At 54.2% G+C, this 26,214-nt stretch overlaps 1 protein-coding gene across 2 annotated transcripts in view; it reads left to right on the top strand.

The window, feature by feature from the left end:
- Window positions 1-26,214, top strand: part of LOC138516426 (cytochrome P450 4V2-like) — a 1,267,862-nt gene that overhangs the window by 1,109,418 nt on the left and 132,230 nt on the right. The gene's annotated exons all lie outside the window — the stretch shown is intronic.

Raw genomic sequence — 26,214 nt, forward strand, 5'->3', positions numbered from 1 at the left:
CTGTGCCATCTTCCCCCGTTGGGCCCTGTGGGGTCCCAGCTGCCCCTTCTGCTGCCGAGGAGTCCAACTGCAACCTCCGCCTCTTGGACCTCCCCCCGGCAGCTGCGGCCTGGGACGCGGCACCGGACTCCTCACTCCCCGACGAGATGACAACACGGGAGGGGAGCCGGGCCTTGCGTCTCCGGCTGGCGGTCGGATCCCCGCCGCTGTGCTCCACAGCACCTTCTCCACCCTCTTCATCAGTTGACGCTGCAGACAGGGAGAAACAAAACACAGGCATCAGGGCACTGTACAATGGACACATACACGCATGACAGTTGCACAGGAGTGGCATTGGCAAACCTCAGACATGTCATCACAATCCCCAACACACATGTCATTGCAACTGGCACACATGAGCCATACCACAGCCATATCGCAACAGCCACCACCATCCCTACACATACAACAGCATCAGCAGCCAAAGGGGAGCCAGACATCACATGCAACACAGGAAGTGCACCACACATGTACACACACCACCACACTTGCATGCAAGTCCACACCTCTGCCAAGTGTCGCACTGTTCAGACGGGCATCCATGTCACATCTGCCAACCAGGCTTCCACATACCGCTGTCACATGCATCCATGTTGCATCACTTTTGCACCCTTGTCAAATACACACACATGCACATGTACACAGTGCTCATACATGCAGCCGAAAACAACATACATGCCTGACATCACGGACATGTCTACTTACATACACATTCATCCAAACATGTGTGCACGCACAACTGCATTTGCCATCCAAGCCCACACACACAAGCACCATCCATGTCTCACACATTACAGCCCTCGCATGTGTCAGCCCCACTGCCCAGTACACCCCCACCCATACTCGACCCCATACAAACAGATGTGCAACCGGCACAATGGCGAATGATCACCACACGCACTGCTCACAATCAGGATGCATGTACACTCACCGCTCGACTCCAGACGGGTCTGCTTCTCTAGGACCTGGACGTGGAGCGCTGGGGATATGCATTCCAGGACCCCCATCTGTTCTTCCGACAAGTGGCCCCAGCGCCCCTTGGCATCCGCTGCCTTCAAGAGGCGCCGGGCCTTGTTGAGGGTCCTGGACCTGAAGTCCTCCCAGCGCTTCCTGACATGTTGTAAGTCCCGGACTGCCACTCCCTCCGCGTTGATGGCAGTCACGATGTCAGTCCAGATCCGAGTCCGTCCTTCCTTGTCGGCGCGGGAACTTCCGAAGAGGGCATCATACTGCCCCAGGACTTGCTCCACCAGGACACCAACTTCAGTGGCACTGAAGCTGGTGCCCCTCTGCCTCTCTGGCCGGGGGTTGTCAGTGGTCACAGATGGTGTTTGCCCCGACATGACAACCCCAGAGGCAGGAGTGGGTGTGCAACTGGGTCCTGGGGCTGGGCTGTGGAGCGATGGAATTCCAGTCGGGAGTCTTCGGTTCCAGCAGGGGTGGTCACAGCAACAGCACCCCTGGCTGATGTGCAGGCAGCAAATGGCAGTGCACGTGGGCAGCAGGCAGTCAGGCAGCAGCAGATGGCAGGTGGGAGCGTGCTCGGGGCTCTGGGGGGCAGTAGTTCGGCCTTCTGGGCAGGAGCGTGGTCTTCCGTGTGCTTACGCGTGGCCAGCTTGGTACGGAGTGATTTGGCACGTGAAAATCCTGCACGTCAGCGTGAAAACCGAGGAAAGGCCCTTAGCGCGTAAGCGCGTCAGCACGCATACGCGATTCTATTGGACCAAAGGCCCTCAGCGCGTAAGCGCGTCTGTGACGTGAGCCGCACGGGTGTTTCCCACACAGCACGTGATGACAGAGCACACGTGGAAAGACTGCACGTCAGAGTCTCATCGCGTGTGATTGGTGGAAATGGCCGTACACGCAGAAGTGACAAAGCGTGTAATTGGTGGAAATGGCCGTACACCCATAAGTCACAAAGCTTGTAATTGGTGGAAATGGCCCTAGCGCGTAGACGCCGCGTAAGTGACGCTGGACGTGTGGGCCTGTATAAAAGGTTCGCGTAGAACACCATTTCCTTGTACGTGCTTTTCGTGGAGAGCGAGTGGGTGAATTCTGTACTTCTTGTCGGTTCACAAGCGATTTACTTCACAGCGTTTCAAGTTCGTATTCCCTGTTACCTCTGACAGATTTTTCTCCTTTTACTCTTTTACTGGTTTACCTGGGCCTGTTCCCTCAAACAGTGTTCCCTTCTACTGTTGTCCTGTCTCCTCAGACAGCGTACAAATCTTCTTTTGGCGGGGGTGTTGCCAACCAAACGCGCTCCTTTTACACGCTCGTTTACCAGGCAGACGGTGAGTCACGCACGTATCTAACATCTGTGTTTGCCCCGTGTGTAGCCTACCCCTTCAGAGGTCATTCTAGGCTGCGTGTGACACGCATATGTTTATTCTTGTGTTACTGGGTGCCACAGCGTAGTGCAGGTTTTTCTTTCTGCACACGTGGTCTAGGAGGGGTTGCGTGCACGTCATCTCCCTTTTTTGGGGCTCCTGTGCGTAGCGTGACCTGTCATCTTTCCCCAGGGATTACAATCAGCCTTGCAAGAGCACTAGGGTACAATTACCATCTGGTACCCAACCCCTTTGACCCCCAATTGCCCAGGACTATATTTTAGTGCCACTCCCATACGCACATTAACATCAGTGCCATGGCTGGGAGGCGAGGATTCCGTAAGGGTGGCAAAGGTGGAAGAGCCACAAGTGGTGGCCGTGGTGGATCCGGTAGGGGACGTGGTCATTACTTGCAGGGTGAGCCTGTCCCACCATGTGTGGAGGACCAGTCAAGGGCACCCATAATCCCCCCCCCTCCCGTTGAGGCTGATGTGGCTGACACCATCCATGCTCAGCCCTTGTTGGACCAGCCCATTGTGGCACCAGACCTGGCTGACTCCATGGCTGACTTCCAGGTCAGCAGGCCTATGACACGTGCGCTGGTGCACGTTGATGTCACCATGCCACATGCATCTGGGGCAGCAAGGTAATCTGCTGCACCAAGTAGGCAGGGCGGAGAGGCTGCAGGGGCTGCTGCGGCTCCATCTACCCCAGCCCTCACACACCCAGCCCGGACAGTGTCGGTCCTAGTCCATGCTGCTGATATACCCCCTGACACCATCACACTAGAGCCAATGCCTGCACCAACTCCCATGCTGAGTGTGCAATCCCACACTCCTGATACAGAGTCCACCAGGCTCCTGCCCCTAGTGTCCAGAGCGGCGCAGGACATTCAGGATCACCACCACCTTCCAAGCGGAAGAGGAAGAGTGCTCGTCCGGCACAGGCTGATGCCCCAGACACGGCTACACAGTCCGGCCCGTCCAGGAAGCCCAGCTTCACGGATGACGAACTGAATGCACTTGTCGAGTATGTGTCCGCACATGACAACGAGATGGTCATTGTTGCAGGATCCAAGACCACACCTGCACAACGCCAGGCACACTGGCAGACCGTTGCGGACATCGTAAGTGCCCTTGGAATCGTGAGGCGCACAGCCAATGATTACTATAAGCGCTGGAATGACCTAAAGCGCAGGGCAAAGAGTAAGCTGGCCTCAAGTCATGCCGCAACTCTAGTGACTGGAGGTGGGTCTCCAGTAGCAGACATGGAACTCGCTCCACATGAGTCAGTCGCTGGGACCTACGTCACGGAGGAACAGATCCAAGGCGTGGGAGATTTGGCTGATTACGAGGCATTGTCCGGTGAGTGCACATGCATGTGTGTGTCATCCATGTGCATGGTGTGTGTGAGGGCTTCTGTTTGTGTGCCAGGTGAGAGTGTGTGCGCCTGAGTCGTATGGGTCAGCCATGTGCTTCATGCAATACATCCAGCGCATCTGCATTTGCCCATAGCTGTATCCCTTCTGCCAACAGTAGACATCTAGCCCAACTGCACGCCAGTTGCCCTTGAAGTGTCACCTTTCCACAACATAGTTGCTAAATTTTCCACTGTTCATTTAGTCAGATTTTTTACATTCCACCACTTTTACTAGGCATGTCACAGTCCTCTAGTCACATGTCTGACATGGCTATGGTAAAGTGGAGTGACTTTGTTACCTGGATATCATTTGTTCAAACATGTCCCTGTGCAATTGGACCATTTCGGACTGGCAGCTCCAGGTGAAGAATCTGACCTGTTTGAATTAGAAAAGCTATTACATGCGGGAACTGGACAGAATGAATAGGTGCTGCCCTCCTCTCCATCTTCACTCAATAGCAATGGTACATGCCATCTGTGTGATGGCATGTGTGTTTCACCTGCCAATCACAGGCCAATGTGTGATGCCACTGCCAGGCAGCATGCAGAAAATGTGTTCATCTGCAATCTTGGTGTCATCAGTGTGTGCCATTTGCATGCCCTTCATACGCAGTGAGGGTGCATGCATGGGAGGGTTTTAGTCATGTGGGACATGTGTCAAACAAGTACTGGTTCTCTTGCTTCTCAGCCCTCATTGTGTGCCATGGTGCTAATGCCTGTTTCCATTTCTTTGTTTTTATGTCTCTGCAGGGGAAGACGCACCTGATACTGCTGGGGTTGTGGAGATTGTGCAGACCCAGGAGGGGTCCGAGGGCCGACCAACCACCAGTGAGGGACGTGGTGTGGTGGTGGGTGAGAACCCACAAGTGCTGCAGGTCGTGCTCTCAAGGGGTGTCTCTGGCTGCACCTCCCCCGAGCTGTACTCAGGTGTTGATTCGGATGAGACCTACGTGCCGTCGCAGGTGAGTGTTCCAGGGAAGGATTCTGTTCTGTCTCACCCACCTGCACCAGGGTCAGAACCCTCAATGGGGATGTCAGTGTTGGCAGCTACGCCTTTGGTGGTTACGGATGCAGGGTCACACTCCGCGACATCTGATCCTGTTCCTGGGCCAGCAGATCAGAGGGGGAATGCAGTCCTGCAGCCTCAGGCAGTGCCGGCACAGCAAGGCGCAGTCCGCCTTGCCCCAGACAGGTGTGGTGCCCACCGACGTGGTGGCCGTACGCCACCTGGCAATACCGCATGGGAGCAATCCATTTACGGTATGGCAACCCAACAGGCAGCATCATCCGAGATGATGGCTCAGGCCATGGATAGGGTGGCCACTTCCATTGTCCCCCCTGAAAGGCTGATGGAGCGACTAGAGCAGGCAACCGACTCCATCTGCCAGTCACACAGGGAGGACATGTTGGGGTCCAACAGGGACAGGCGGGCGGCACTGGCGACTCTGCAGGAGGCCATTTCCATTGAGTACCAGGGCCACAGGGAAGCCCTGAGGCAGGAGCTCCTTCACCTCAGGACGACTCTTGTTGAGCTTGATGCTTCTACACACCAAAGGACAGAACAGCAGCTGGAGCATCTCACCTGTACGCTCTCAGCTGAGATGCAGGCAACGAGGGCGGAGGTCCGGGCATCCCGTGAGTTGTTGCATGGGGACCTCCGCACACTCATCCTCCAGAACCAGACCTACCACACCCGCATGCTTGCAGCCATGGAGGAGCAGACTAGGGCCTTGCGTGGGCTGCCTCCCATAGTGCAACCACCTCCCGATGCAGCTGCACAGGGTGATAATAGCGACAGCAGTGATACTCCCACAATAGGGTAGCCGTGTAGGCCATGTGCCCATGGAGGTGTTTTATTTTCCCAGGATCCACGCAGGTGGGTTCTGGTGTGCATCCTGTCCTCGGACCTCCTGGGTGGCCTCCCCAACCCCCCCCCCCGGGCCCTTCAATGGCCATTTTTATTTTTTTTTTATTTTTGTTTTTATTTTTATTTTTATTTCTTTTATTCCCAATTTTTTTGTGACGATTTGTTGGCTTCCGTGGTTCCTGTGGGCATACGCTGCATTGTGGCTGGGCACATGCAGGCTTGTAATGTATTTGGTTCAGATGCTTGGGTTTGAGTCACACACACCCTTCCTGCTTCCCGTTTCCATGGGCTTGCAAAGGGTGTGCCCAAGTGACAGTGAATTACACAGTGACGTTGGACTCCCATGAGCTGTGTGGGCAGTCTGTAGTCAATACTGTGTATACATTCCTAGTGCATATTGCTGTTGTGTTGTACACTGCATGTTGCATTGATGTGTAACTCATCTTCTGTGTCTACCTCCCAATTTGCAGGTACCTTCCTCATGTCTACACAAGGACCTCTAGTCTGGAGATGTGGTCAATGTTGGCAGCAGTGCACCTACAACTCTACAGGCGCCAACACTGCACAGTTGGTAGTGGTGGGAGTGCAGGCATTTCCAGGTGGTGAGACTACTAATATTAAACATTAGTGATGTCAAGTCAATGGTAGTACGTGCTCACGTTTGTTGTTGGTCCGCCATTACTGTGAGCATTTCACGTGTTGCAAGTTTCTAATAGGGACACTGTACATTGTGACAGTAGTGTCATGTTGTGGGGATTACTTTGTTTACCAGCAAATAGCATGACATGGCACGGTGTGTCGTGTGGCGGTGCTGGGGTTGGGTTGGCTGACATGGCACTGTCCTCTTGTTGCATTTTGCAAGTGGGTATTAATTTGAGCTGCTTGAATGTGTAACTTCACAAAACTGCATTGGTGGTGTCAGTGTGGGTAGGGATGCACACATTGTGACACTTCCAGGTGAACAATCTCAGGCTGATATGGTTTTCACGGTTCTTTCTCCAGACATTCAGGATCAGTGTCAGGTTGAGTCATCATTGATTGTCAGATGGAATGTGCCAGGGCAGTGTGCACTCCACAGGGGTGTGATTTCTATGTGAAGTAATTAGCCACTAGCTGTGTACGGGCTGCCTCCCCCCGTGCCCTTTCACCTCCCATGCGCAGCGGCTGTGCATGTGGTTGGGGATGGGGGGACACCACCATGTCCACGGCCAGGCCCCGGCGTGTTGCAACGTTGTGCAGGACACATGCTGCCACTATGATCCTGCACACTACTGGGGGAGCGTACAACAGCTGCCCGCCAGAACGGTCAAGGGAGCGAAAGCGTGACTTCAGCACTCCGAATGTGCGCTCCACTATGCCCCGGGTTGTAATGTGGGCAGCGTTATATCTTACCTGGGGTGGCGTGGTGGGGTTCCGAATTGGCGTCATCATGTGGGGGCTGAGAGGGTAGGCACTGTCCCCTGTGGAGGTGGTGATTGGTATCATTGGTGGGGTTGTGACCTAGCTCAGTATCTGACATGCATGCATGTGCAGTGGCATTCATACTCACCAAGCAGCCATGTATCGCCATGCCGGCCAGCTTCTAGGTCCCGGTTTAGGGTGGACATTCGGTAAATGAAGCTGTCGTGGGTTGACCCGGGATAGTTGGCATATACTGAGGTGATGATTCCCTTGGCATTACATACTACCTGCACGTTGATGGAATGCCAGTGCTTGCGGTTCCTATAGATGTGCTCAGATGCCCTGGGGGGACGTAGAGCCACATGGGTGCAGTCGATGGCACCTAGCACTTTGGGGAATCGTGCCACAGCGTAAAAATCCAGGGCGGCAGCATGCCTTTCTGCAGGAGTTCTGGGCAGGTATATGTGCCTGCGGACTGATGGGCGTGCAGTGATGATGTTCAAGACCTGGTGTAGGCAGCGTGACTGGGTGGCCTGTGATACACCACCCACAATGGCACTTGTCCGCTGAAATGATCCAGTGGCTAAGAAGTGCAGTACATTGAGGACCTTCTCCAGGGGGCTGAGTGCTTGGGAGCACAGGGTGGGTGATGTGAGGTCGTCCTCCCACTCACTCACCAGGTCCAGTATGATGTGTGGTGGAAACCTGTACCTCCCATGCACCTGGTCATCAGGCATCCCGAAAAAGGCTGGTTCTGGGTGTGAATATTCTGGCCCTGACTATCCTCCTCCTCCTCCTTTGGTAGGCCATGGCCACTGCTTGTTTGTTTGTTTGTTTGTTTGTTTATTTTATTTATATTGCGCACCAGACCCTTAGGTTACCGGGCGCAGCAACAAGTATATGCGAAGCTTACAATGTTACAATGTTATATAAATGAATTTACAATATTACACCATATTTCACAAATTACAAGAATGTACAGATAAAGAGTTGCCGTATTTACATGAATGTACAGTTAACAATATACAGGATTAGCAGTAATAAACATAATGGTTGATGTCACGTCAGGGTGCATTAGGTAGGACTACACTTGTGAGTGTTCGGGTGTTAAGTCGTTGTTGGCGATAATGTGTTTGATAAGGTTCCTTCTGAAATGGGGGAAGGGTTGGTCAGCTCTTAGGTTAGGTGGCAGGGCGTTCCACAGGTTAGCAGCTTTCACAGGGAAGCAGACGCCACCAATTTTGGCAAGTCTGAATCTAGGTACTGCCAAACAATTGGAGTTGGCGAGTCTCATGGGTCTATTAGAAGTTTTTCTTTTTATTTTGTCCATCAAGTAGCTGGGAGCAGCATTATTTAAGGCCTTATGGGTTAATGAGATCATTTTTAGCTGGATTTTATTCTCAGTAGAGAGCCATTTATGTTGCCGCCTAGTCGAGGAGATATGCTCCCTCTTTTTTATTCCTAATGCAGCTCTGAGAGCATTATTTTGTAGAGTTTGAAGTCTTAGGGTAGTAGCTTTATTGGCGCTACTGTATAGGGCATTACAGTAGTCGAGTCGGGAAAGAATTAAGGCTCTAGCCAGGATTAGGCAGCTGGTATTGGACAGGAAGGGCTTGCCTGCTCTGATCAATTTACAGGTGTAAGCAGTGGTGGCGGCTAGGGAGTTTACCTGTTTAGTGAAGGACAGGGTAGAGTCGAGATAAAAACCAAGTGTTTTTACTTCCCTCGAGACTTTAATGGCATTTCCGTCTATGCTGAAGGCTGAGTAATCCGGGCCCAATTTGTTAATATTGGCTTGTGTGCCCAGAATGATCAACTCTGTCTTATCATCATTCAGGCAAAGACCGTGAGTGGCCATCCATGCCTGAATGATGAGATACACTCTATTCACCAACTCCTCATCCTCGCTATGATCCCCAGAAAGTGGGAAGAGAATCTGTGTATCATCTGCATAGTTAGTGTAGGTGATACCGAGATTGTCCAGATCATCGAACAGAGGTTTGGTGAATATATTGTAAAGGGTCGGAGAGACGCAGGATCCCTGAGGGACTCCACAAGTAATGGGTATAGGGTCAGCTGCTGCCGAAGGGGAAAAGACTCTCATAGTTCTCTCACTCAGAAAGGATTCTATCCAACTGATAGCTTGGGTGGAGAAGTGAGCGGCAACGTCCAGGTGTTTGCAGAGGACTTTGTGGTCCACAAGATCAAACGCAGCTGAGAGATCTAGTAGGAGGAGGAGGGCTGTCTTACCCTGATCTCTCAGTTCGTCTATTTGGGCCTTTAAGTCAATCAGGGCTGTTTCCGGTCCGTGTAGTGGGCGGAAGCCAGATTGTCTAGATCCTAGTAGTTTGTGCTGTTCAAGGTAGTTTTGAATCTGTATATAGGCCACTTTGTCCAGGATCTTTAGCAGAAACGGAACTGTGGTGATTGGGCGGTAATTGGTGGGGATGAGAGGATCTAAAGTTTGCTTTTTAAGCAACGGGAGCACCCAGGATTGTTTTAGGTTAGCTGGGATGATGCCTGTGGAGAAGGATGCATTGACAAGTTTGGAGATAAATGGTGATAGGTCTCTGGCAGCGTCTTTCATTAGCTGTGCTGGGCAGATGTCACCTTTGCAGTTGGATGGTTTGAGGGTGAGGATGATTTTTTCAATCTCAAGTGTGGAAGTTTTAGTGAAGGAAAATTTGGTATGTTGAGGCATGTGGATCGCCTTAGGTGGTGACAGTGTAGGGAGTTTAAGCGAGTCTTTTTTCAGTTGAATTTTGTTTTGGAGGGTAGTAATTTTATTAGTTAGAGCATATTGGATGTCAGAACACCAGGTCTGATCTTTAGTGCAAGTGTCTGGTATGGCAATAGGTGACTCAAGTTCCTTTAGGATGGAGAAGAGTTCCTTCATACTTGATTTGGAGTTAGCGATACGATCGTTGTATGAGTTTTTCTTAGCCAGACAGACTGCGTTTTTGTATTGACGGGAGATAGATATTAGGTTAGCCTTGTTCTCAGCAGTTGCACATAATTTCCAGTTGGATTCATATTTTCTCTTTATGAGGCGTAAAGCCTTGAGTTCTGGCGTGAACCATTTATTTAGATGGGCTTTGGGTTTACTTGTGCGCATTTTAAGTGGGGCAATTTTGTCCAAAGTATCAGTCATAATTTTGTTATACTCGTGAACTAAAGTGCCGGGGTCTAAATTGTCAGGCAAGGCGTGTAAGGTTGGAAGAATAGCGGGGATGACATTATCTATTGTCATATTCTTTTTGTTTCTTGTGGGGCATGAGAGTGCCATGGGGACGACTGTAGAGGATGGTTGGGAGGTTAGGAGGTCAAAGGACACTAATGAGTGGTCAGACCATGATAAAGCCGAGATAGAGGAGATGACTGTAGTACAGTTAGAGTCAGCGACCCAGTCTAATATTCTACCTTTCGTATGGGTAGGGTTGTTAACTTTTTGGGAGAAGCCGAGGGAGTTAATAGCTTGGGCGATGGTCGCGGCATGCACATCTGTTTTGTCATTAAATCCTAAGTTAAAATCCCCTAATACCAGCAATTGAGAGGTGGTTTTAGCATTGAGGGTTAGTAACTTGTGTAGATCCTCTTCGAAGGTCCCAAGCGGGCCTGGAGGTCTATAGATTAGGTCAATGGTTAGGGATTGATTATTATTTATAAGGAGTTTAGCAGTGAGGGCTTCACAGGATTGTAGCGTTAGTGCAGGGGCTAGTCTTAGTGAGAGGCTTGATTTAGAGATAATGGCAATTCCGCCTCCGCGGGTGCCCTCTCGGTCTTGTCTACATATAGTGTAGCCGTCAGGTATGGCTAACATGAGTGAAGGGCCTGCTGCCTGGTGTAGCCAAGTTTCAGTTATAGCTATGAAGTCCAGGTTATTCTCAGTGATTAGATCAGCTATCTCAAGGGCATGTGCAACTAGTGACCTGGCATTGAGAAGTGCTCCTTTATAGGAATGATCCTTAGTTTCCTCTTTGGTATGTGTAGGATTAGGAGTGTTTTTAGCGCTGGATTTAGTCTTGGGCATAGATATTTGGGTGAGCGTTGAAGCTCGGGTGTGGTTGGAAGCGTAGCCTGTATTGCCAATTTGATGTTTCATTACAGATTTTGTGGGAAGGAGGAGTCGTCTGGGTGTCTCATGGAGTTTGTTAAGTCTAGCGCGTAGTTTGCTATTTCTATCGTGGGTGGAGCTAGGCTTGGAAGTGTAAGCTAGAGGTTCTGACAGAGCTTGGTGTTTAGAGTCAGTGTATGCATGAGTGTTAGTAATAATATCTGGTGATATATGTGATAGAGGTGCATGTGAATATAGTGGGGTCTCTGTGTAGCTGCCCAGCTTGCTAGTAGCAGGAAGTGTAGCAATAGCCATGATGCAGTAGAAGCTTAGTAGGCTGGACATTGTGCGTAACTAGTACTTAGTTTGGTGGGTAAGTGGTTTACAATACAATGGTCTCTGGGCGACCATTAGGCACTACACAATATCACAGTAGTCTCTGGGTGACCATAAGGCACTACACAGTAATACAATGGTCTCTGGGCGACCATAAGGCACTACACAATGTCACAGTGGTCTCTGGGTGACCATAAGGCACTATACAGTATCACAGTAGTCTCTGGGTGACCATAAGGCACTACACAGTAATACAATGGTCTCTGGGCGACCATAAGGCACTACACAATGTCACAGTGGTCTCTGGGTGACCATAAGGCACTATACAGTATCACAGTGGTCTCTGGGTGACCATAAGGCACTACGCAATATCACAGTAGTCTCTGGGTGACCATAAGGCACTACACAGTAATACAATGGTCTCTGGGCGACCATAAGGCACTACACAATGTCACAGTGGTCTCTGGGCGACCATAGGGCACTACGCAATATCACAGTAGTCTCTGGGTGACCATAAGGCACTACACAGTAATACAATGGTCTCTGGGCGACCATAAGGCACTACACAATGTCACAGTGGTCTCTGGGTGACCATAAGGCACTACACAGTAATACAATGGTCTCTAGGCGACCATAAGGCACTACAGTGGTCTCTGGGCGACCATAGGGCACTACACAGTATCACAGTGGTCTCTGGGTGACCATAAGGCACTACACAATATCACAGTGGTCTCTGGGTGACCATAAGGCACTACACAATATCACAGTGGTCTCTGGGTGACCATAAGGCACTTCACAGTAATACAATGGTCGCTAGGTGACCGTGGTGCCGGTGCTATTATCAGATGACAGCATATTGCAAAGCAGGGCAAGAGCATGGTTGGTTGGCTATGGATTGTGCATTGGAATATTTTTTTGTTGCAGTTCAAGAGCACAACGGTGCATGTGGGACCTTGGACGTAGCAATGTTGGGAGGTGCTAGATCAGGGCTCTAGCTCGAAGGTTGGGAGTGGATTGTGGAGGAGGGGGGCAGTATGCTTACCCTGTAGGTGGACGGCAAGGGGTCCTGGCTCTAGGCTCGACGGTGTAGACAGGCTGTAGACAGGCACAGTGCCTTTGTGGGTGCCTTCGTGGTGGGCCGGCTCCAAGCCTGCCGGCTTGTGGTTGGCTCCCAAGTAGGGGAGAGGAGCCAATCACGATGCTTGTAGGGCTGTGGGGCCGAGTGGAGTGTTGTGGCAGTGACGGTCGGCCATCTTGAAGTGGGGCAGACCTCGTGTCTCCCAATGGTGGCTAGATGCACTCCAAGTGCAGTAATGGGGCAAGACCTACGTGGATGTGGTCCCCTGGGCAATCAGGAGCGGCGCGGATATATTAATCAATAATCCGCCTCGAATTGCAGAAAAACGGCATGCTCGCGCTCCGAGTTGCGAGAATCATCTGGTGGCTTGTAGCATACCTGGAGTTAGGCAGGGCTCCAGGGCATCAGTGCAGGGCTGCCTACTGCTCCAGCAGTAGAAGGAGGGAGCTCCTGCTCCTCCAGGCTCAGCACACGAACTAGGAACGGTATGTTCATCTTGGGTCTGAGCTAGTTATTTTGTTAGCGCGCAAATTAATGCGTTGCGCGTGTTGTAGGCGAGCGTGTGACCCGCACACCCCAGAAATCCAGTGCACAGTCCAATAGCGTGTGGAAATTGCCCGCACACCGGGATACAGGTGCGCTGACGTACTTGCGTGTGTAAGTGTCCGCGCACACCTGATATACACGTACATAGGCCAATCGCGTGTATGCGCACTTTTGTCCAATTACACGCGATGAGACTCTGAGGTGCTGTCCAATTACACGCGATGAGACTCTGACGTGCTGTCCAATTACACGCGATGAGACTCTGACGTGCAGTCTTTCCACGTGTGCTCTGTCATCACGTGCTGTGTGGGAAACACCCGTGCGGCTCACGTCACAGACGCACTTACGCGCTGAAGGCCTTTGGTCCAATAGAATCGCGTATGCGTGCTGACGCGCTTACGCGCTAAGGGCCTTTCCTCGGTTTTCACGCTGACGTGCAGGATTTTCACATGCCAAATCACTCCGTACCAAGCTGGCCACGCGTAAGCACACGGAAGACCACGCTCCTGCCCAGAAGGCCGAACTACTGCCCCCCAGAGCCCCGAGCACGCTCCCACCTGCCATCTGCTGCTGCCTGACTGCCTGCTGCCCATGTGCACTGCCATTTGCTGCCTGCACATCAGCCAGGGGTGCTGTTGCTGTGACCACCCCTGCTGGAACCGAAGACTCCCGACTGGAATTCCATCGCTCCACAGCCCAGCCCCAGCACCCAGTTGCACACCCACTCCTGCCTCTGGGGTTGTCATGTCGGGGCAAACACCATCTGTGACCACTGACAACCCCCGGCCAGAGAGGCAGAGGGGCACCAGCTTCAGTGCCACCGAAGTTGGTGTCCTGGTGGAGCAAGTCCTGGGGCAGTATGATGCCCTCTTCGGAAGTTCCCGCGCCGACAAGGAAGGACGGACTCGGATCTGGACTGACATCGTGACTGCCATCAACGCGGAGGGGGTGGCAGTCCGGGACTTACAACATGTCAGGAAGCGCTGGGAGGACTTCAGGTCCAGGACCCTGAACAAGGCCCGGCGCCTCCTGAAGGCAGCGGATGCCAAGGGGCGCCGGGGCCACTTGTCCGAAGAACAGATGGGGTCCTGGAACGCATATCCCCAGCGCTCCACGTCCAGGTCCTAGAGAAGCAGACCCGTCTGGAGTCGAGCGGTGAGTGTACATGCATCCTGATTGTGAGCAGTGCGTGTGGTGATCATTCGCCATTGTGCCGGTTGCACATCTGTTTGTATGGGGTCGAGTATGGGTGGGGGTGTACTGGGCCGTGGGGCTGACACATGCGAGGGCTGTAATGTGTGAGACATGGATGGTGCTTGTGTGTGTGGGCTTGCATGTGTGTGTGGGCTTGCATGGCAAATGCAGTTGTGCGTGCACACATGTTTGGATGAATGTGTATGTAAGTAGACATGTCCGTGATGTCAGGCATGTATGTTGTTTTCGGCTGCATGTATGAGCACTGTGTACATGTGCATGTGTGTGTATTTGACAAGGGTGCAAAAGTGATGCAACATGGATGCATGTGACAGCGGTATGTGGAAGCCTGATTGGCAGATGTGACATGGATGCCCGTCTGAACAGTGCGACACTTGGCAGAGGTGTGGACATGCATGCACGTGTGGTGGTGTGTGTACATGTGTGGTGCACTTCCTGTGTTGCATGTGATGTCTGGCTCCCCTTTGGCTGCTGATGCTGTTGTATGTGTAGGGATGGTGGTGGCTGTTGCGATATGGCTGTGGTATGGCTCATGTGTGCCAGTTGCAATGACATGTGTGTTGGGGATTGTGATGACATGTCTGAGGTTTGCCAATGCCACTCCTGTGCAACTGTCATGCGTGTATGTGTCCATTGTGCAGTGCCCTGATGCCTGTGTTTTGTTTCTCCCTATCTGCAGCGTCAACTGATGAAGAGGGCGGAGAAGGTGCTGTGGAGCACAGCGGCGGAGATCCGACCGCCAGCCGGAGACGCAAGGCCCGGCTCCCCTCCCGTGTTGTCATCTCGTCGGGGAGTGAGGAGTCCGGTGCCGCATCCCAGGCCGCAGCTGCCGGGGGGAGGTCCAAGAGGCGGAGGTTGCAGTTGGACTCCTCGGCAGCAGAAGGGGCAGCTGGGACCCCACAGGGCCCAACGGGGGAAGATGGCATGGAGTCATCCAGGTTGGTGTGGGGTTTGGTGGAGGAGGGGGCCGCGCAAGCACCAGAGACGGGGTCTGGAGGTGGGGATCCCACTGGTGCTAGTGGTGCAGTGCAGGACCAGGGACAGGAGGCAGCACAGGCGGCCGCGGAGGTGCCTGTGTGCAATCCTGTCCCCGATCCTGTCCCTGCATCATCTTGCACCAGCAGGGATGCCTACGTCCAGACCCGTTTTCAGGCAGGGGATGAGCTGACGTCAACTGGCCTTCCTCTGCCTGCGGACGTGGCCATCCAGGTCCGGGTTGAGCCTGTCCTGGCTGGTGTGGCGTTGCGTCAACGGGCCATGCGAGGTGACCTGCAGTCTTTTCATGGAGAGACAGCACGTCATCTCGAATAGCTCGTTGACCACGTCAGCCTGCTGGGACAGGTCACCCAGGCCGGATTCCTCCGTCTGATGGGGCTTGCTTCGACCCCCTCCTCAACTGGACCCCCTACGCGCCAGTCGTCCTCTGTGCCATCTTCCCACCCATCAGTCACCTGGGTGCCCTGTGGAGCTGCCTCTGACGGTGCGGCCAGGCTGGTGGAGGAGGCATCCCTGCCACAGTCGGGAGTCGGTGGTCCAGCAGGGGTGGCCACATCAACAAGTGCACCCCAGCCGGCGGAGGATGTGCAGGCAGCAGGAGGCAGTGCACGGGCAGAGGCAGAGCAGCAGCAGCAGCAACATGGTGGGAGCCATGAAGTCTCGGGGCTTTCGACATCGGAGGGGCAGGCATCGGCCGGAGGGCAGGGGGACCCAGGACAGAGAGTGTCTTCCGTGTGGCAGCGGTTGGGCCACGCCATAGGTGCGGAGCGGCGGCGGGCGGAAGAGGCGCGGCTCACACTGGTCAGGGCGGAGAACTCCATGCGGAGGGCCCTGAGGCGGGCCGAGTGCCTCGAGGCAATCCACAGGGGGTTGTAGGAGGACACACCGTCGTCCCTGCGGACCCTCGGGGCCATGGAACTGGACCGCCTCCGGGACATCGAACAGGAGTTCGCTGATGCCCAGGCCCGGGACACCACAGAGTGAGCCGCTGGACTTGCCTGCCGCCTTTGTATATAGTTCTTTAGTTTTAGGTTTCCTTTCTTTCGTATTACGATTTGGAGTCGACGGACACTGCTCCACTTTTTGTATATAGTTGATTTTTAGGTAGGTTTTTTAGTAGGTTTCCTTTGTTCAGTTGGGCTCATGGACCCTTGTTATTTTTGTACATAGTTCTTTGTTGCATGGAGATTTTTTTACATTTGACTTTGGACAACATTTTTATCGATTTGGATTTCAAGTTTTATTTTTTCATACGGACATGCAGCTTATTTTTTCTCATTCACATTGTAGTTTGTTTTCTTTCTTTAGCATTCTTATTTTTTTCAATACAATTTTGTTTGCATACTTCACTGTGTGGTATCATCTCATTGGTTTCATGCATGTCATGTTGTGTGTTTTCCCATTCAATTGCAACCATTGTGTGTGACGGACATGGCTTCATTAGCTTCATGAACATTGGGGGTGTAACATGTGATTTCCATTTCCATGTGGGTGAATGGGTTACTTGGTAGGGCTTTTTGGCTGTGGAGGCTGACCATTACGCACATGATTGGGGATTGTGAGGACCTGGTGGGGGCTGCCCATGGTGGCAGGGGGGTGGGGGGTGGTGGGAGACATGAGTAGGGGCCTGGTGGAGGCTGCCCCTGGTGGCTGGGGGGTGGTGGGAGACATGAGTGGGGGCCTGGTGGAGGATGCCCCTGCACTGCTGGGGGGTGGGGGTGCAGGGGGACATGAGTGGGGGCCTGGTGGAGGCTGCCCCTGGTGGCTGGGCGGTGGGGGTGGTGGGAGACATGAGTGGGGGCCTGGTGGAGGATGCCCCTGCACTGCTGGGGGGTGGGGGCGCAGGGGGACATGAGCGGGGGCCTGGTGGAGGGTGACCCTGGATGCTGGGGGGTGGGGGTGGTGGGAGACATGATTGGGGGCCTGGTGGAGGATGCCCCTGGTGGCTGGGGGGTGGGGGTGGTGGGAGACAAGAGTGGGGGCCTGGTGGAGGCTGCCCCTGGTGGCTGGGGGGTGGGGGTGGTGGGAGACATGAGTAGGGGCCTGGTGGAGGCTGCCCATGGTGGCAGGGGGGTGGGGGTGGTGGGAGACATGAGTGGGGGCCTGGTGGAGGCTGCCCCTGGTGGCTGGGGGTGGGGGTGGTGGGAGACATGAGTGGGGGCCTGGTGGAGGCTGCCCCTGGTGGCTGGGGGGTGGGGGTGGTGGGAGACATGAGTGGGGGCCTGGTGGAGGATGCCCCTGCACTGCTGGGGGGTGGGGGTGCAGGGGGACATGAGTGGGGGCCTGGTGGAGGCTGCCCCTGGTGGCTGGGGGGTGGGGGTGCAGGGGGACATGAGTGGGGGCCTGGTGGAGGATGCCCCTGCACTGCTGGGGGGTGGGGGTGCAGGGGGACATGAGTGGGGGCCTGGTGGAGGGTGACCCTGGATGCTGGGGCGTGGGGGTGGTGGGAGACATGATTGGGGGCCTGGTGGAGGATGCCCCTGGTGGCTGGGGGGTGGGGGTGGTGGGAGACATGAGTGGGGGCCTGGTGGAGGCTGCCCCTGGTGGCTGGGGGGTGGGGGTGGTGGGAGACATGAGTGGGGGCCTGGTGGAGGCTGCCCCTGGTGGCTGGGGGGTGGGGGTGGTGGGAGACATGAGTGGGGGCCTGGTGGAGTATGCCCCTGCACTGCTGGGGGGGTGGGGGTGCAGGGGGACATGAGTGGGGGCCTGGTGGAGGCTGCCCCTGGTGGCTGGGGGGTGTGGGTGGTGGGAGACATGAGTGGGGGCCTGGTGGAGTCTGCCCCTGGTGGCTGGGGGGTGGGGGTGGTGGGAGACATGAGTGGGGGCCTGGTGGAGGATGCCCCTGCACTGCTGGGGGGTGGGGGTGCAGGGGGACATGAGTGGGGGCCTGGTGGAGGCTGCCCATGGTGGCAGGGGGGTGGGGGTGGTGGGAGACATGAGTGGGGGCCTGGTGGAGGCTGCCCCTGGTGGCTGGGGGGTGGGGTGCAGGGGGACATGAGTGGGGGCCTGGTGGAGGATGCCCCTGGTGGCTGGGGGGTGGGGGTGGTGGGAGACATGAGTGGGGGCCTGGTGGAGGCTGCTCCTGGTGGCTGGGGGGTGGGGGTGGTGGGAGACATGAGTGGGGGCCTGGTGGAGGGTGACCCTGGATGCTGGGGGGTGGGGGTGGTGGGAGACATGATTGGGGGCCTGGTGGAGGATGCCCCTGGTGGCTGGGGGGTGGGGGTGGTGGGAGACATGAGTGGGGGCCTGGTGGAGGCTGCCCCTGGATGCTGGGGGGTGGGGGTGGTGGGAGACATGATTGGGGGCCTGGTGGAGGCTGCCCCTGGTGGCTGGGGGGTGGGGGGTGGTGGGAGACGTGAGTGGGGGCCTGGTGGAGGCTGCCCCTGGTGGCTGGGGGGTAGGGGTGGTGGGAGACATGAGTAGGGGCCTGGTGGAGTCTGCCCCTGGTGGCTGGGGGGTGGGGGTGGTGGGAGACATGAGTAGGGGCCTGGTGGAGGCTGCCCATGGTGGCAGGGGGGTGGGGGTGGTGGGAGACATGAGTGGGGGCCTGGTGGAGGCTGCCCCTGGTGGCTGGGGGGTGGGGGTGGTGGGAGACATGAGTGGGGGCCTGGTGGAGTGTGCCCCTGCACTGCTTGGGGGTGGGGTGGTGGGAGACATGTGTGGGGGCCTGGTGGAGGGTGCCCCTGCACTGCTGGGGGGTGGGGGTGGTGGGAGACATGAGTGGGGGCCTGGTGGAGGCTGCCCCTGGTGGCTGGGGGGTGGGGGTGGTGGGAGACATGAGTGGGGGCCTGGTGGAGGATGCCCCTGCACTGCTGGGGGGTTGGGGTGCAGGGGGACATGAGTGGGGGCCTGGTGGAGGCTGCCCCTGGTGGCTGGGGGGTGGGGGTGGTGGGAGACATGAGTGGGTGCCTGGTGGAGGCTGCCCCTGGTGGCTGGGGGGTGGGGGTGGTGGAAGACATGAGTGGGGGCCTGGTGGAGGCTGCCCCTGGTGGCTGGGGGGTGGGGGTGGTGGGAGACATGAGTGGGGGCCTGGTGGAGGCTGCCCCTGGTGGCTGGGGGGTGGGGGTGGTGGGAGACATGAGTGGGGGCCTGGTGGAGGATGCCCCTGCACTGCTGGGGGGGTGGGGGTGCAGGGGGACATGAGTGGGGGCCTGGTGGAGGCTGCCCCTGGTGGCTGGGGGGTGGGGGTGGTGGGAGACATGAGTGGGGGCCTGGTGGAGGAGGCCCCTGCACTGCTGGGGGGTGGGGGTGCAGGGGGACATGAGTGGAGGCCTGGTGGAGGCTGCCCATGGTGGCCGGGGGGTGGGGGTGGTGGGAGACTTGAGTAGGGGCCTGGTGGAGGCTGCCCATGGTGGCAGGGGGGTGGGGGTGGTGGGAGACATGAGTGGGGGCCTGGTGGAGGCTGCCCCTGGTGGCTGGGGGTGGTGGGAGACATGAGTGGGGGCCTGGTGGAGTGTGCCCCTGCACTGCTTGGGGGTGGGGTGGTGGGAGACATATATGGGGGCCTGGTGGAGGGTGCCCCTGCACTGCTGGGGGGTGGGGGTGCAGGGGGACATGAGTGGGGGCCTGGTGGAGGCTGTCCCTGGTGGCTGGGGGGTGGTGGGTGACATGAGTGGGGGCCTGGTGGAGGATGCCCCTGCACTGCTGGGGGGTGAGGGTGCAGGGGGACATGAGTGGGGGCCTGGTGGAGGCTGCCCGTGGTGGCAGGGGGGTGGGGGTGGTGGGAGACATGAGTGGGGGCCTGGTGGAGGATGCCCCTGCACTGCTGGGGGGTGGGGGTGCAGGGGGACATGAGTGGGGGCCTGGTGGAGGCTGCCCCTGGTGGCTGGGGGGTGGGGGTGGTGGGAGACATGAGTGGGGGCCTGGTGGAGGCTGCCCCTGGTGGCTGGGGGGTGGGGGTGGTGGGAGACATGAGTGGGGGCCTGGTGGAGGGTGACCCTGCACTGCTGGGGGGTGGGGGTGGTGGTAGACATGCATTGTTGATCAGTAGTGCAAGGTGACATGTGGGTTGGCTGGGGGGCATGCCCATGGTGAATGGGCTGCCTGCGGGATATGGGCAGGGGTGCAGGGTAGTCCCCCGTGGTGTGGGCTGGCTGCAGGGTCCGTGGAGGTTGTGGAGCGTACACCTGGGAGGGCCCACACGGCCAATTCACGTGTGGTACTCCCCAGAACCCCTGAAATACACATACCCTGCTGAAACCGCGTGTGGAACTTCCCGCGCACCCCTGAAATACACATACCTTGCTGGAATCGCGTGTGTAACTTCCCGCGCACCCCTGAAATACACGTAACCTGCTCGCACTGGGCCAATCGTGTGTGGAACTGCACGCGCACACCTGAAATACACGTACCCTGCTGAAATCGCGTGTGTGACTTCCCGCGCACCCCTGAAATACACATACCTTGCTGGAATCGCGTGTGTAACTTCCCGCGCACCCCTGAAATACACGTACCCTGCTCGCACTGGGCCAATCGTGTGTGGAACTGCGCGCGCACACCTGAAATACACGTACCCTGCTGAAATCGTGTGTGTGACTTCCCGCGCACCCCTGAAATACACATACCTTGCTGGAATCGCGTGTGTAACTTCCCGCGCACCCCTGAAATACACGTACCCTGCTCGCACTGGGCCAATCGTGTGTGTGACTTCCCGCGCACCCCTGAAATACACGTACCCTGCTGAAATCGCGTGTGAGACTTCCCGCGCACCCCGGTATACACGCACACGTATTTTTTGTCAGCGGGTGTCTGTGTTTGTGGGTACCCCTTTGCACGTCATTTGTCCTGGAGGGTATAGGACATTCATCATGGCAGTATATAGGCGCTATTTGTTGGCGCACCTTTTGGCACACATTTCTTACAGCCGCAGAGACGCTACCGCCTGCTTTCTTGTGGCGGTCGTGTTTGTGCCTGTGCGCTGGTTTGAGCGTGCGCTTTTTTCCCCTATTCTATTCCATGAATACGTGTTGTAGGCGAGCGTGTGGGCGTTCCGCGCACTTGTGCCCTGTACTTCCCCCGTGACGCCCACGTTTTGGCAAGTTGTTCCCCATTCCGAGTGTTACGCCCGTGTTCCGCCTACTTTTGTTGCGTGCGCCGCGCTATGTGCGAATTTCGCTGTGGCCTGTGCGATTTTCGCTGTGACCTGGCGCACGCTGTTAGATGGCCTGTGCGCCAACGTGCGCCGCGCACTGTTTTATCGCACATCCGCTGGTTTTCTCGCGCACGGCCTTCCATGAATCGATGTGCGCTGCTTTTGGTGCGATTTTCGCACTTGCACTGCGATTTTCGCTATTCCACTGCGATTCGCACGTTTTTGCCCACTTGCGCCGCGCTAATTATTCCATGAATTGGCCTCTAAGTTGGATGCCATGGGATGTTCTGAGGCCAAGTCCCGTAATTATTAATAGTGTGGATGCAGTGTTTATGCTAGAAACCTAAGAACTTCCAGTAATATGCCCAGAGAAGGGGTGTAGGTCTGTGTAAATTTGGGGGCCGGACCAATATTGCAAAACCCACCAAAATCGCAAATAAGTTGTCATTTCTGAACTAAAGCTCTTAGGAAAATCAGAGTTGGAACAGAATGTACCTTAATTAATCTATGATGTGTACATGTATTCTCAACAACTAGAGTATCTGGGAAACCTGGTTGTTCTGAAAAATTGATTTTCTATGAGAAACCAAAGGGGAGGGATTACAGCTGAGCCATAAACACAGCATCACTCTGACTCACCACTCCTTTCTCCAGTCAGAGGACAGTAAATCCTTTAACCTATCAAATCCTTAGTGGGTTGGGCATGTAGAGTCAGCCTCCACACCCACTGTGAAAACACATAAAAAGAGACTGCTGAGACCCAGATAGGGACACTTCTCTTTCCACTACTCACCGATTCCTGCAAAGCGCTCTGCCAGACCAGATCCAGACAAAGACTCCAGACTCCAGAGACTCCAGATTCCAGATAGATTCAGAGACCAGACTCTAGAACCCAGCTCTAGAACCTTAAGCAGGGGCCTAACCCAAATGCTGAACTCTTCTCAGCAGGCCTCAGAATCCAGCAACCTAACCAAACTATTCAACAGCCTTGCCGTGCTGTTCGCTTCTAGCCCAGAACCCCATGCCAGAACTGAGATCCAGAGAAAGCAGAGCTGTATCCAGAACCCATCAGATCCAGTTCAAGAGACCAGACCAGACTGCCGTGCAGTGCCGATAGCAGACCAGAGGCCGTGCTGTGAGCAGAACCCAGAGGGCCTTAGACCTGTCCGGTGGCGAGGGAACCGCAGCCCAAACGTGACCAGATCTATGACGAGGTCCATTCTATTCCAAAACTAGGAATGAGTATCCAGTCTAGAACTGAACAGAACCAATCTCTTAGTCTAAAGTAATCTTATCCCATCCATTTCAACCTGTCCAGAACTGCATTCAGAATTTTGTGTCCATCCTGTGATTTCAAATCTGTAAAAGCGTCATCTGTCATTCTGAAATCTTGAGTTTATTTTTGAAAATCTACCTCCACAAAAACGTCTGTATCTTTTGAACCGCACTTCCTAACTGTCATTTTAAAGCTAAGATCCTAAGCTTTCCAACAAACCCTATAGTGTTTCCGTAATCGCGATTTACACACATGGAAAAAGTGCAGCGAATTGCAATTTTGCTCCATTTCATTTTCTGTCAAAATTGCTGTATTTTGCTTGCAACTGCTGACATTCGTTTTCAATCTGATAATCATTCATGAATCATTGCTAGTGTTGACCTGTACCAATCCAAAGTAACTATCACCTACCCTGAATCTCCTTTAGTGAATTAAAATCATTTTTAGCATATTTTTCACTTCATTGCAATCACATCTAAAAGGACTTTGCCTGCTTTAAATCATACCTATTCTCTCTAAGCGTGCTGGGGGGAACTGGGATTGAACTGAATTATTAATTGTATTCTTGAAACCTGTGTGTCCTCATTTCCATCTCTTTCTATTGCATAAGGGGGGAGTGAGTTGTCACAAGGGAAATAGTGATCATATTATCTCTTGCTGAAACCATATCGAGTTTATTTCTGTGTTGCCTTCTTTCCCACTATTGCCTTTCCTTGAACCATAAAAGTATTCTCTGCTATCTTATCCTTTTTATACCAACTCCTAAGTGATTAAAGAGAGTGTGCTATTGTAACATTACCCATTGTTGACCACTATTATATTCATAAGTGTGCTATCAGATATTATTATGTTCATAAAAGTGTGATATATATATATATTGTTTAATTTTTCCAATAAACCTTTTAATTTGCAAAACAAACCTACTTCTTGGCTCAGTGAGGTCAGGGGGATTCAAAGAGAGGGGCATTATGTAAGGGTTCATCATCCAGATTTAAGAACTTTGACATAAAAATATATATAAATAAGGGCTTCCATTGGGCATCCCAGACTAGGCATTGACTTAGTTGGAGTGCTGGATTGAAGTCACTTACATTGCCACCTCAGCTGCAGTGTTCCTCAGGGATCTGCTCTGTCTCCCATTCTTTTCATTATATATATCTTCCTGTTGGTGCGCCTCATCCTCTCCCTTGGCATCAGGTGCTATTCTTACACCAACGATGCCCAGCTTCTGATCCATCTCGATCTCGATCAGGCTGGGGCGTCGACGTGTCTGAACAGGTGCCTGACGGCCGTGGGTGAGTGGATGGGCCACAACTGGTTGTATCTGAATGGGGACAAAATGGAGGTGTTGGTGGTGGGATCTCCCTTTATTACTTCAATCTGGATCTCTTCCTTCTGGCCCTACTCTTTGGCCCACTCCCGGTGCCCTCTACTAAGGTTAGAAATCTGGGGGTCCTTATGACTAACAATTTATCAATGGCAGTTCAGGTTTCGGTGGTCTGCCAGACTGGTCATCTTCAGCTGAAAATATTGAGAAAGACCCTCCATCTCATCCCGGGCACACTCCGCCCTCCTGTAGTAGCTGCCATGATTATGAGCAAGCTAGATTATTGCAACTCCCTGTATCTGGCCCAGCCTAATGGGCTGATTGGCCGGTTGCAACGCCTTCAAAACATGGCAGCTACAGTGGCAAGTGGGTACCTCTATGGGGCTCATTTCACCCCTGTACTACATTCTCTGCACTGGCTCCTGGTAGCCCAGTGCATTTAAGTCAAGTCGCTATGCATAGTGTGCCACGCTCTCCATGACCAAGGAGCAGAATATCTGCGCACTAAGTCTGTACGCTATATTCCTAATCGCCCACTTCGGTCAGCAGCCTCCGGTCTGCTCTGTGTGCCGTCCTTCCGGCTCACCTGGGTGGGGGGGGCGGGCTTTTCTATTGCTGCCGTCCAGCTCTGGAATGCTCTCCCTTCTCCTCTGAGGCTCCTTGCGAATCATCTGTCTTTCCGTAAAGCTCTAAAACCCCTCTTGTTCTGATTCCTGGGCTGCTTGCTGCTCCTTTATCTGTCTTGTTCTTAGGCTCCTTCTCTCTAGCGCCATGATGACTCCGGTCGATCGTGCTCTTTACAAAACCACGTAACGTCACATAACATAACATAGCAGGGTCAATACTTTCTTGACTTAAAATCAATTTGTTTTAAATCTTAATTAATTTGAACTAATCTACGAAACCTATTCTCTTAAAAAATTGCACAAGTGCAATTGTGGTACTAACCAAGTGTCCACTTGATAACAACAACCACATTTCATTCTCAGTCTCTGCAGTTTATTCCATTCCTGTGCATTTGCAACCAGCTACCAGAGTGAAAAGTCTCTTCACTGTGTCAATTGAAGGGGAGGACTCTTAATCCCTCTTCTGGATGCGGAGCGGGCACAGAGCCGTCGCAGAGGCACGCAGTCTCTGCAGTTTACTCCATTCCTGTGCATTTGCAACCAGCTACCAGAGTGAAAAGTCTTTTTGCCGTGTCAATTGAAGGAGAGGACTCTTAATCCCCCTTCTGGCCGCAGAGCGGTTGCGGAGCTGTCACAGAGGCAAGCAGTCTCTGCAGTCTATGGCAGCGATGGCTAGAAGGAAATCCCCGGCTGGCGATAGTGAAGGGAGAAACCTGAGAAGCTCCAGATCGCGCCTCATGGGCCTCACTTGGAGCACCACTGAAATATCAGAGGAAGTTGAGTTGTTTGACCATCGGAGGCTTGCACAGAACACTCAGCAAAAACACTGGCCTCTCACCCCCTCTGAAGAAACTATGAGCATTTGCGAGCCTCCAAATACAAGAACTTTCAATTTCCCAACAATTGAGTCGGCGAGGATGAAACTGCTGAATTACACACCGGAGGGCAATGTGCTGGTTGGTGCTGCCGAAGGCGTTCAAACCTTTGCCCGACAAGTTTCATTTTCGGGCACGGCAAAGGGAAGTGGCAGGGCCTCTTCCCCGGCCCCAGAGACGTTGGTTTCACGTTCATCGCCCAGCCCGGAACCAACCTTAGGCCTTCAAGCATCGGCGCCGACACCATCATAAACAAAAGATTGCCCGGACTCACACTCTCCGCTTGCACCTGCAGCTGACAATAGCACCCCTGAAGTTCAGCTGGAAGCATTAATCACAGCTTGGCGAGCACAAGTGTTAAAACTGTAATTCAGATCCACTCCAATGGCGAAGAAGAGGATCTGAGTACCCCAGCGGGAGTGGAGGAGTCTCTGCCCTTCTCCCCCCGAATCCAACTTCAGAGGAGCTATTTTCACCAAAAACACTGTCAAAGTCCGGCACAGGCATAGATCATGCTGGGGGAAAAAAAGCTCCCCATGCCCGCAGAGGCTGTCAAATGTAGAACCTTTGAAAAGGGGGTCCAGTCCCTCTGGGACGCAGAAGAACTCTAACGGCTCCCCAGCGGCAGACATTCACAACATCAGAGACCCTGCGGAAAAAGGTGTCTCGGTGCGACCCAACAGCAATGAGATCATCGAGTAATACACAAAAAATGCTAACCCGCAGAAACGTGCGTCC

Source organism: Ambystoma mexicanum, chromosome 6q (assembly GCF_040938575.1).
Source record: "Ambystoma mexicanum isolate Mex_15411 chromosome 6q, UKY_AmexF1_1, whole genome shotgun sequence".
Classification (NCBI taxonomy): domain Eukaryota; kingdom Metazoa; phylum Chordata; class Amphibia; order Caudata; family Ambystomatidae; genus Ambystoma; species Ambystoma mexicanum.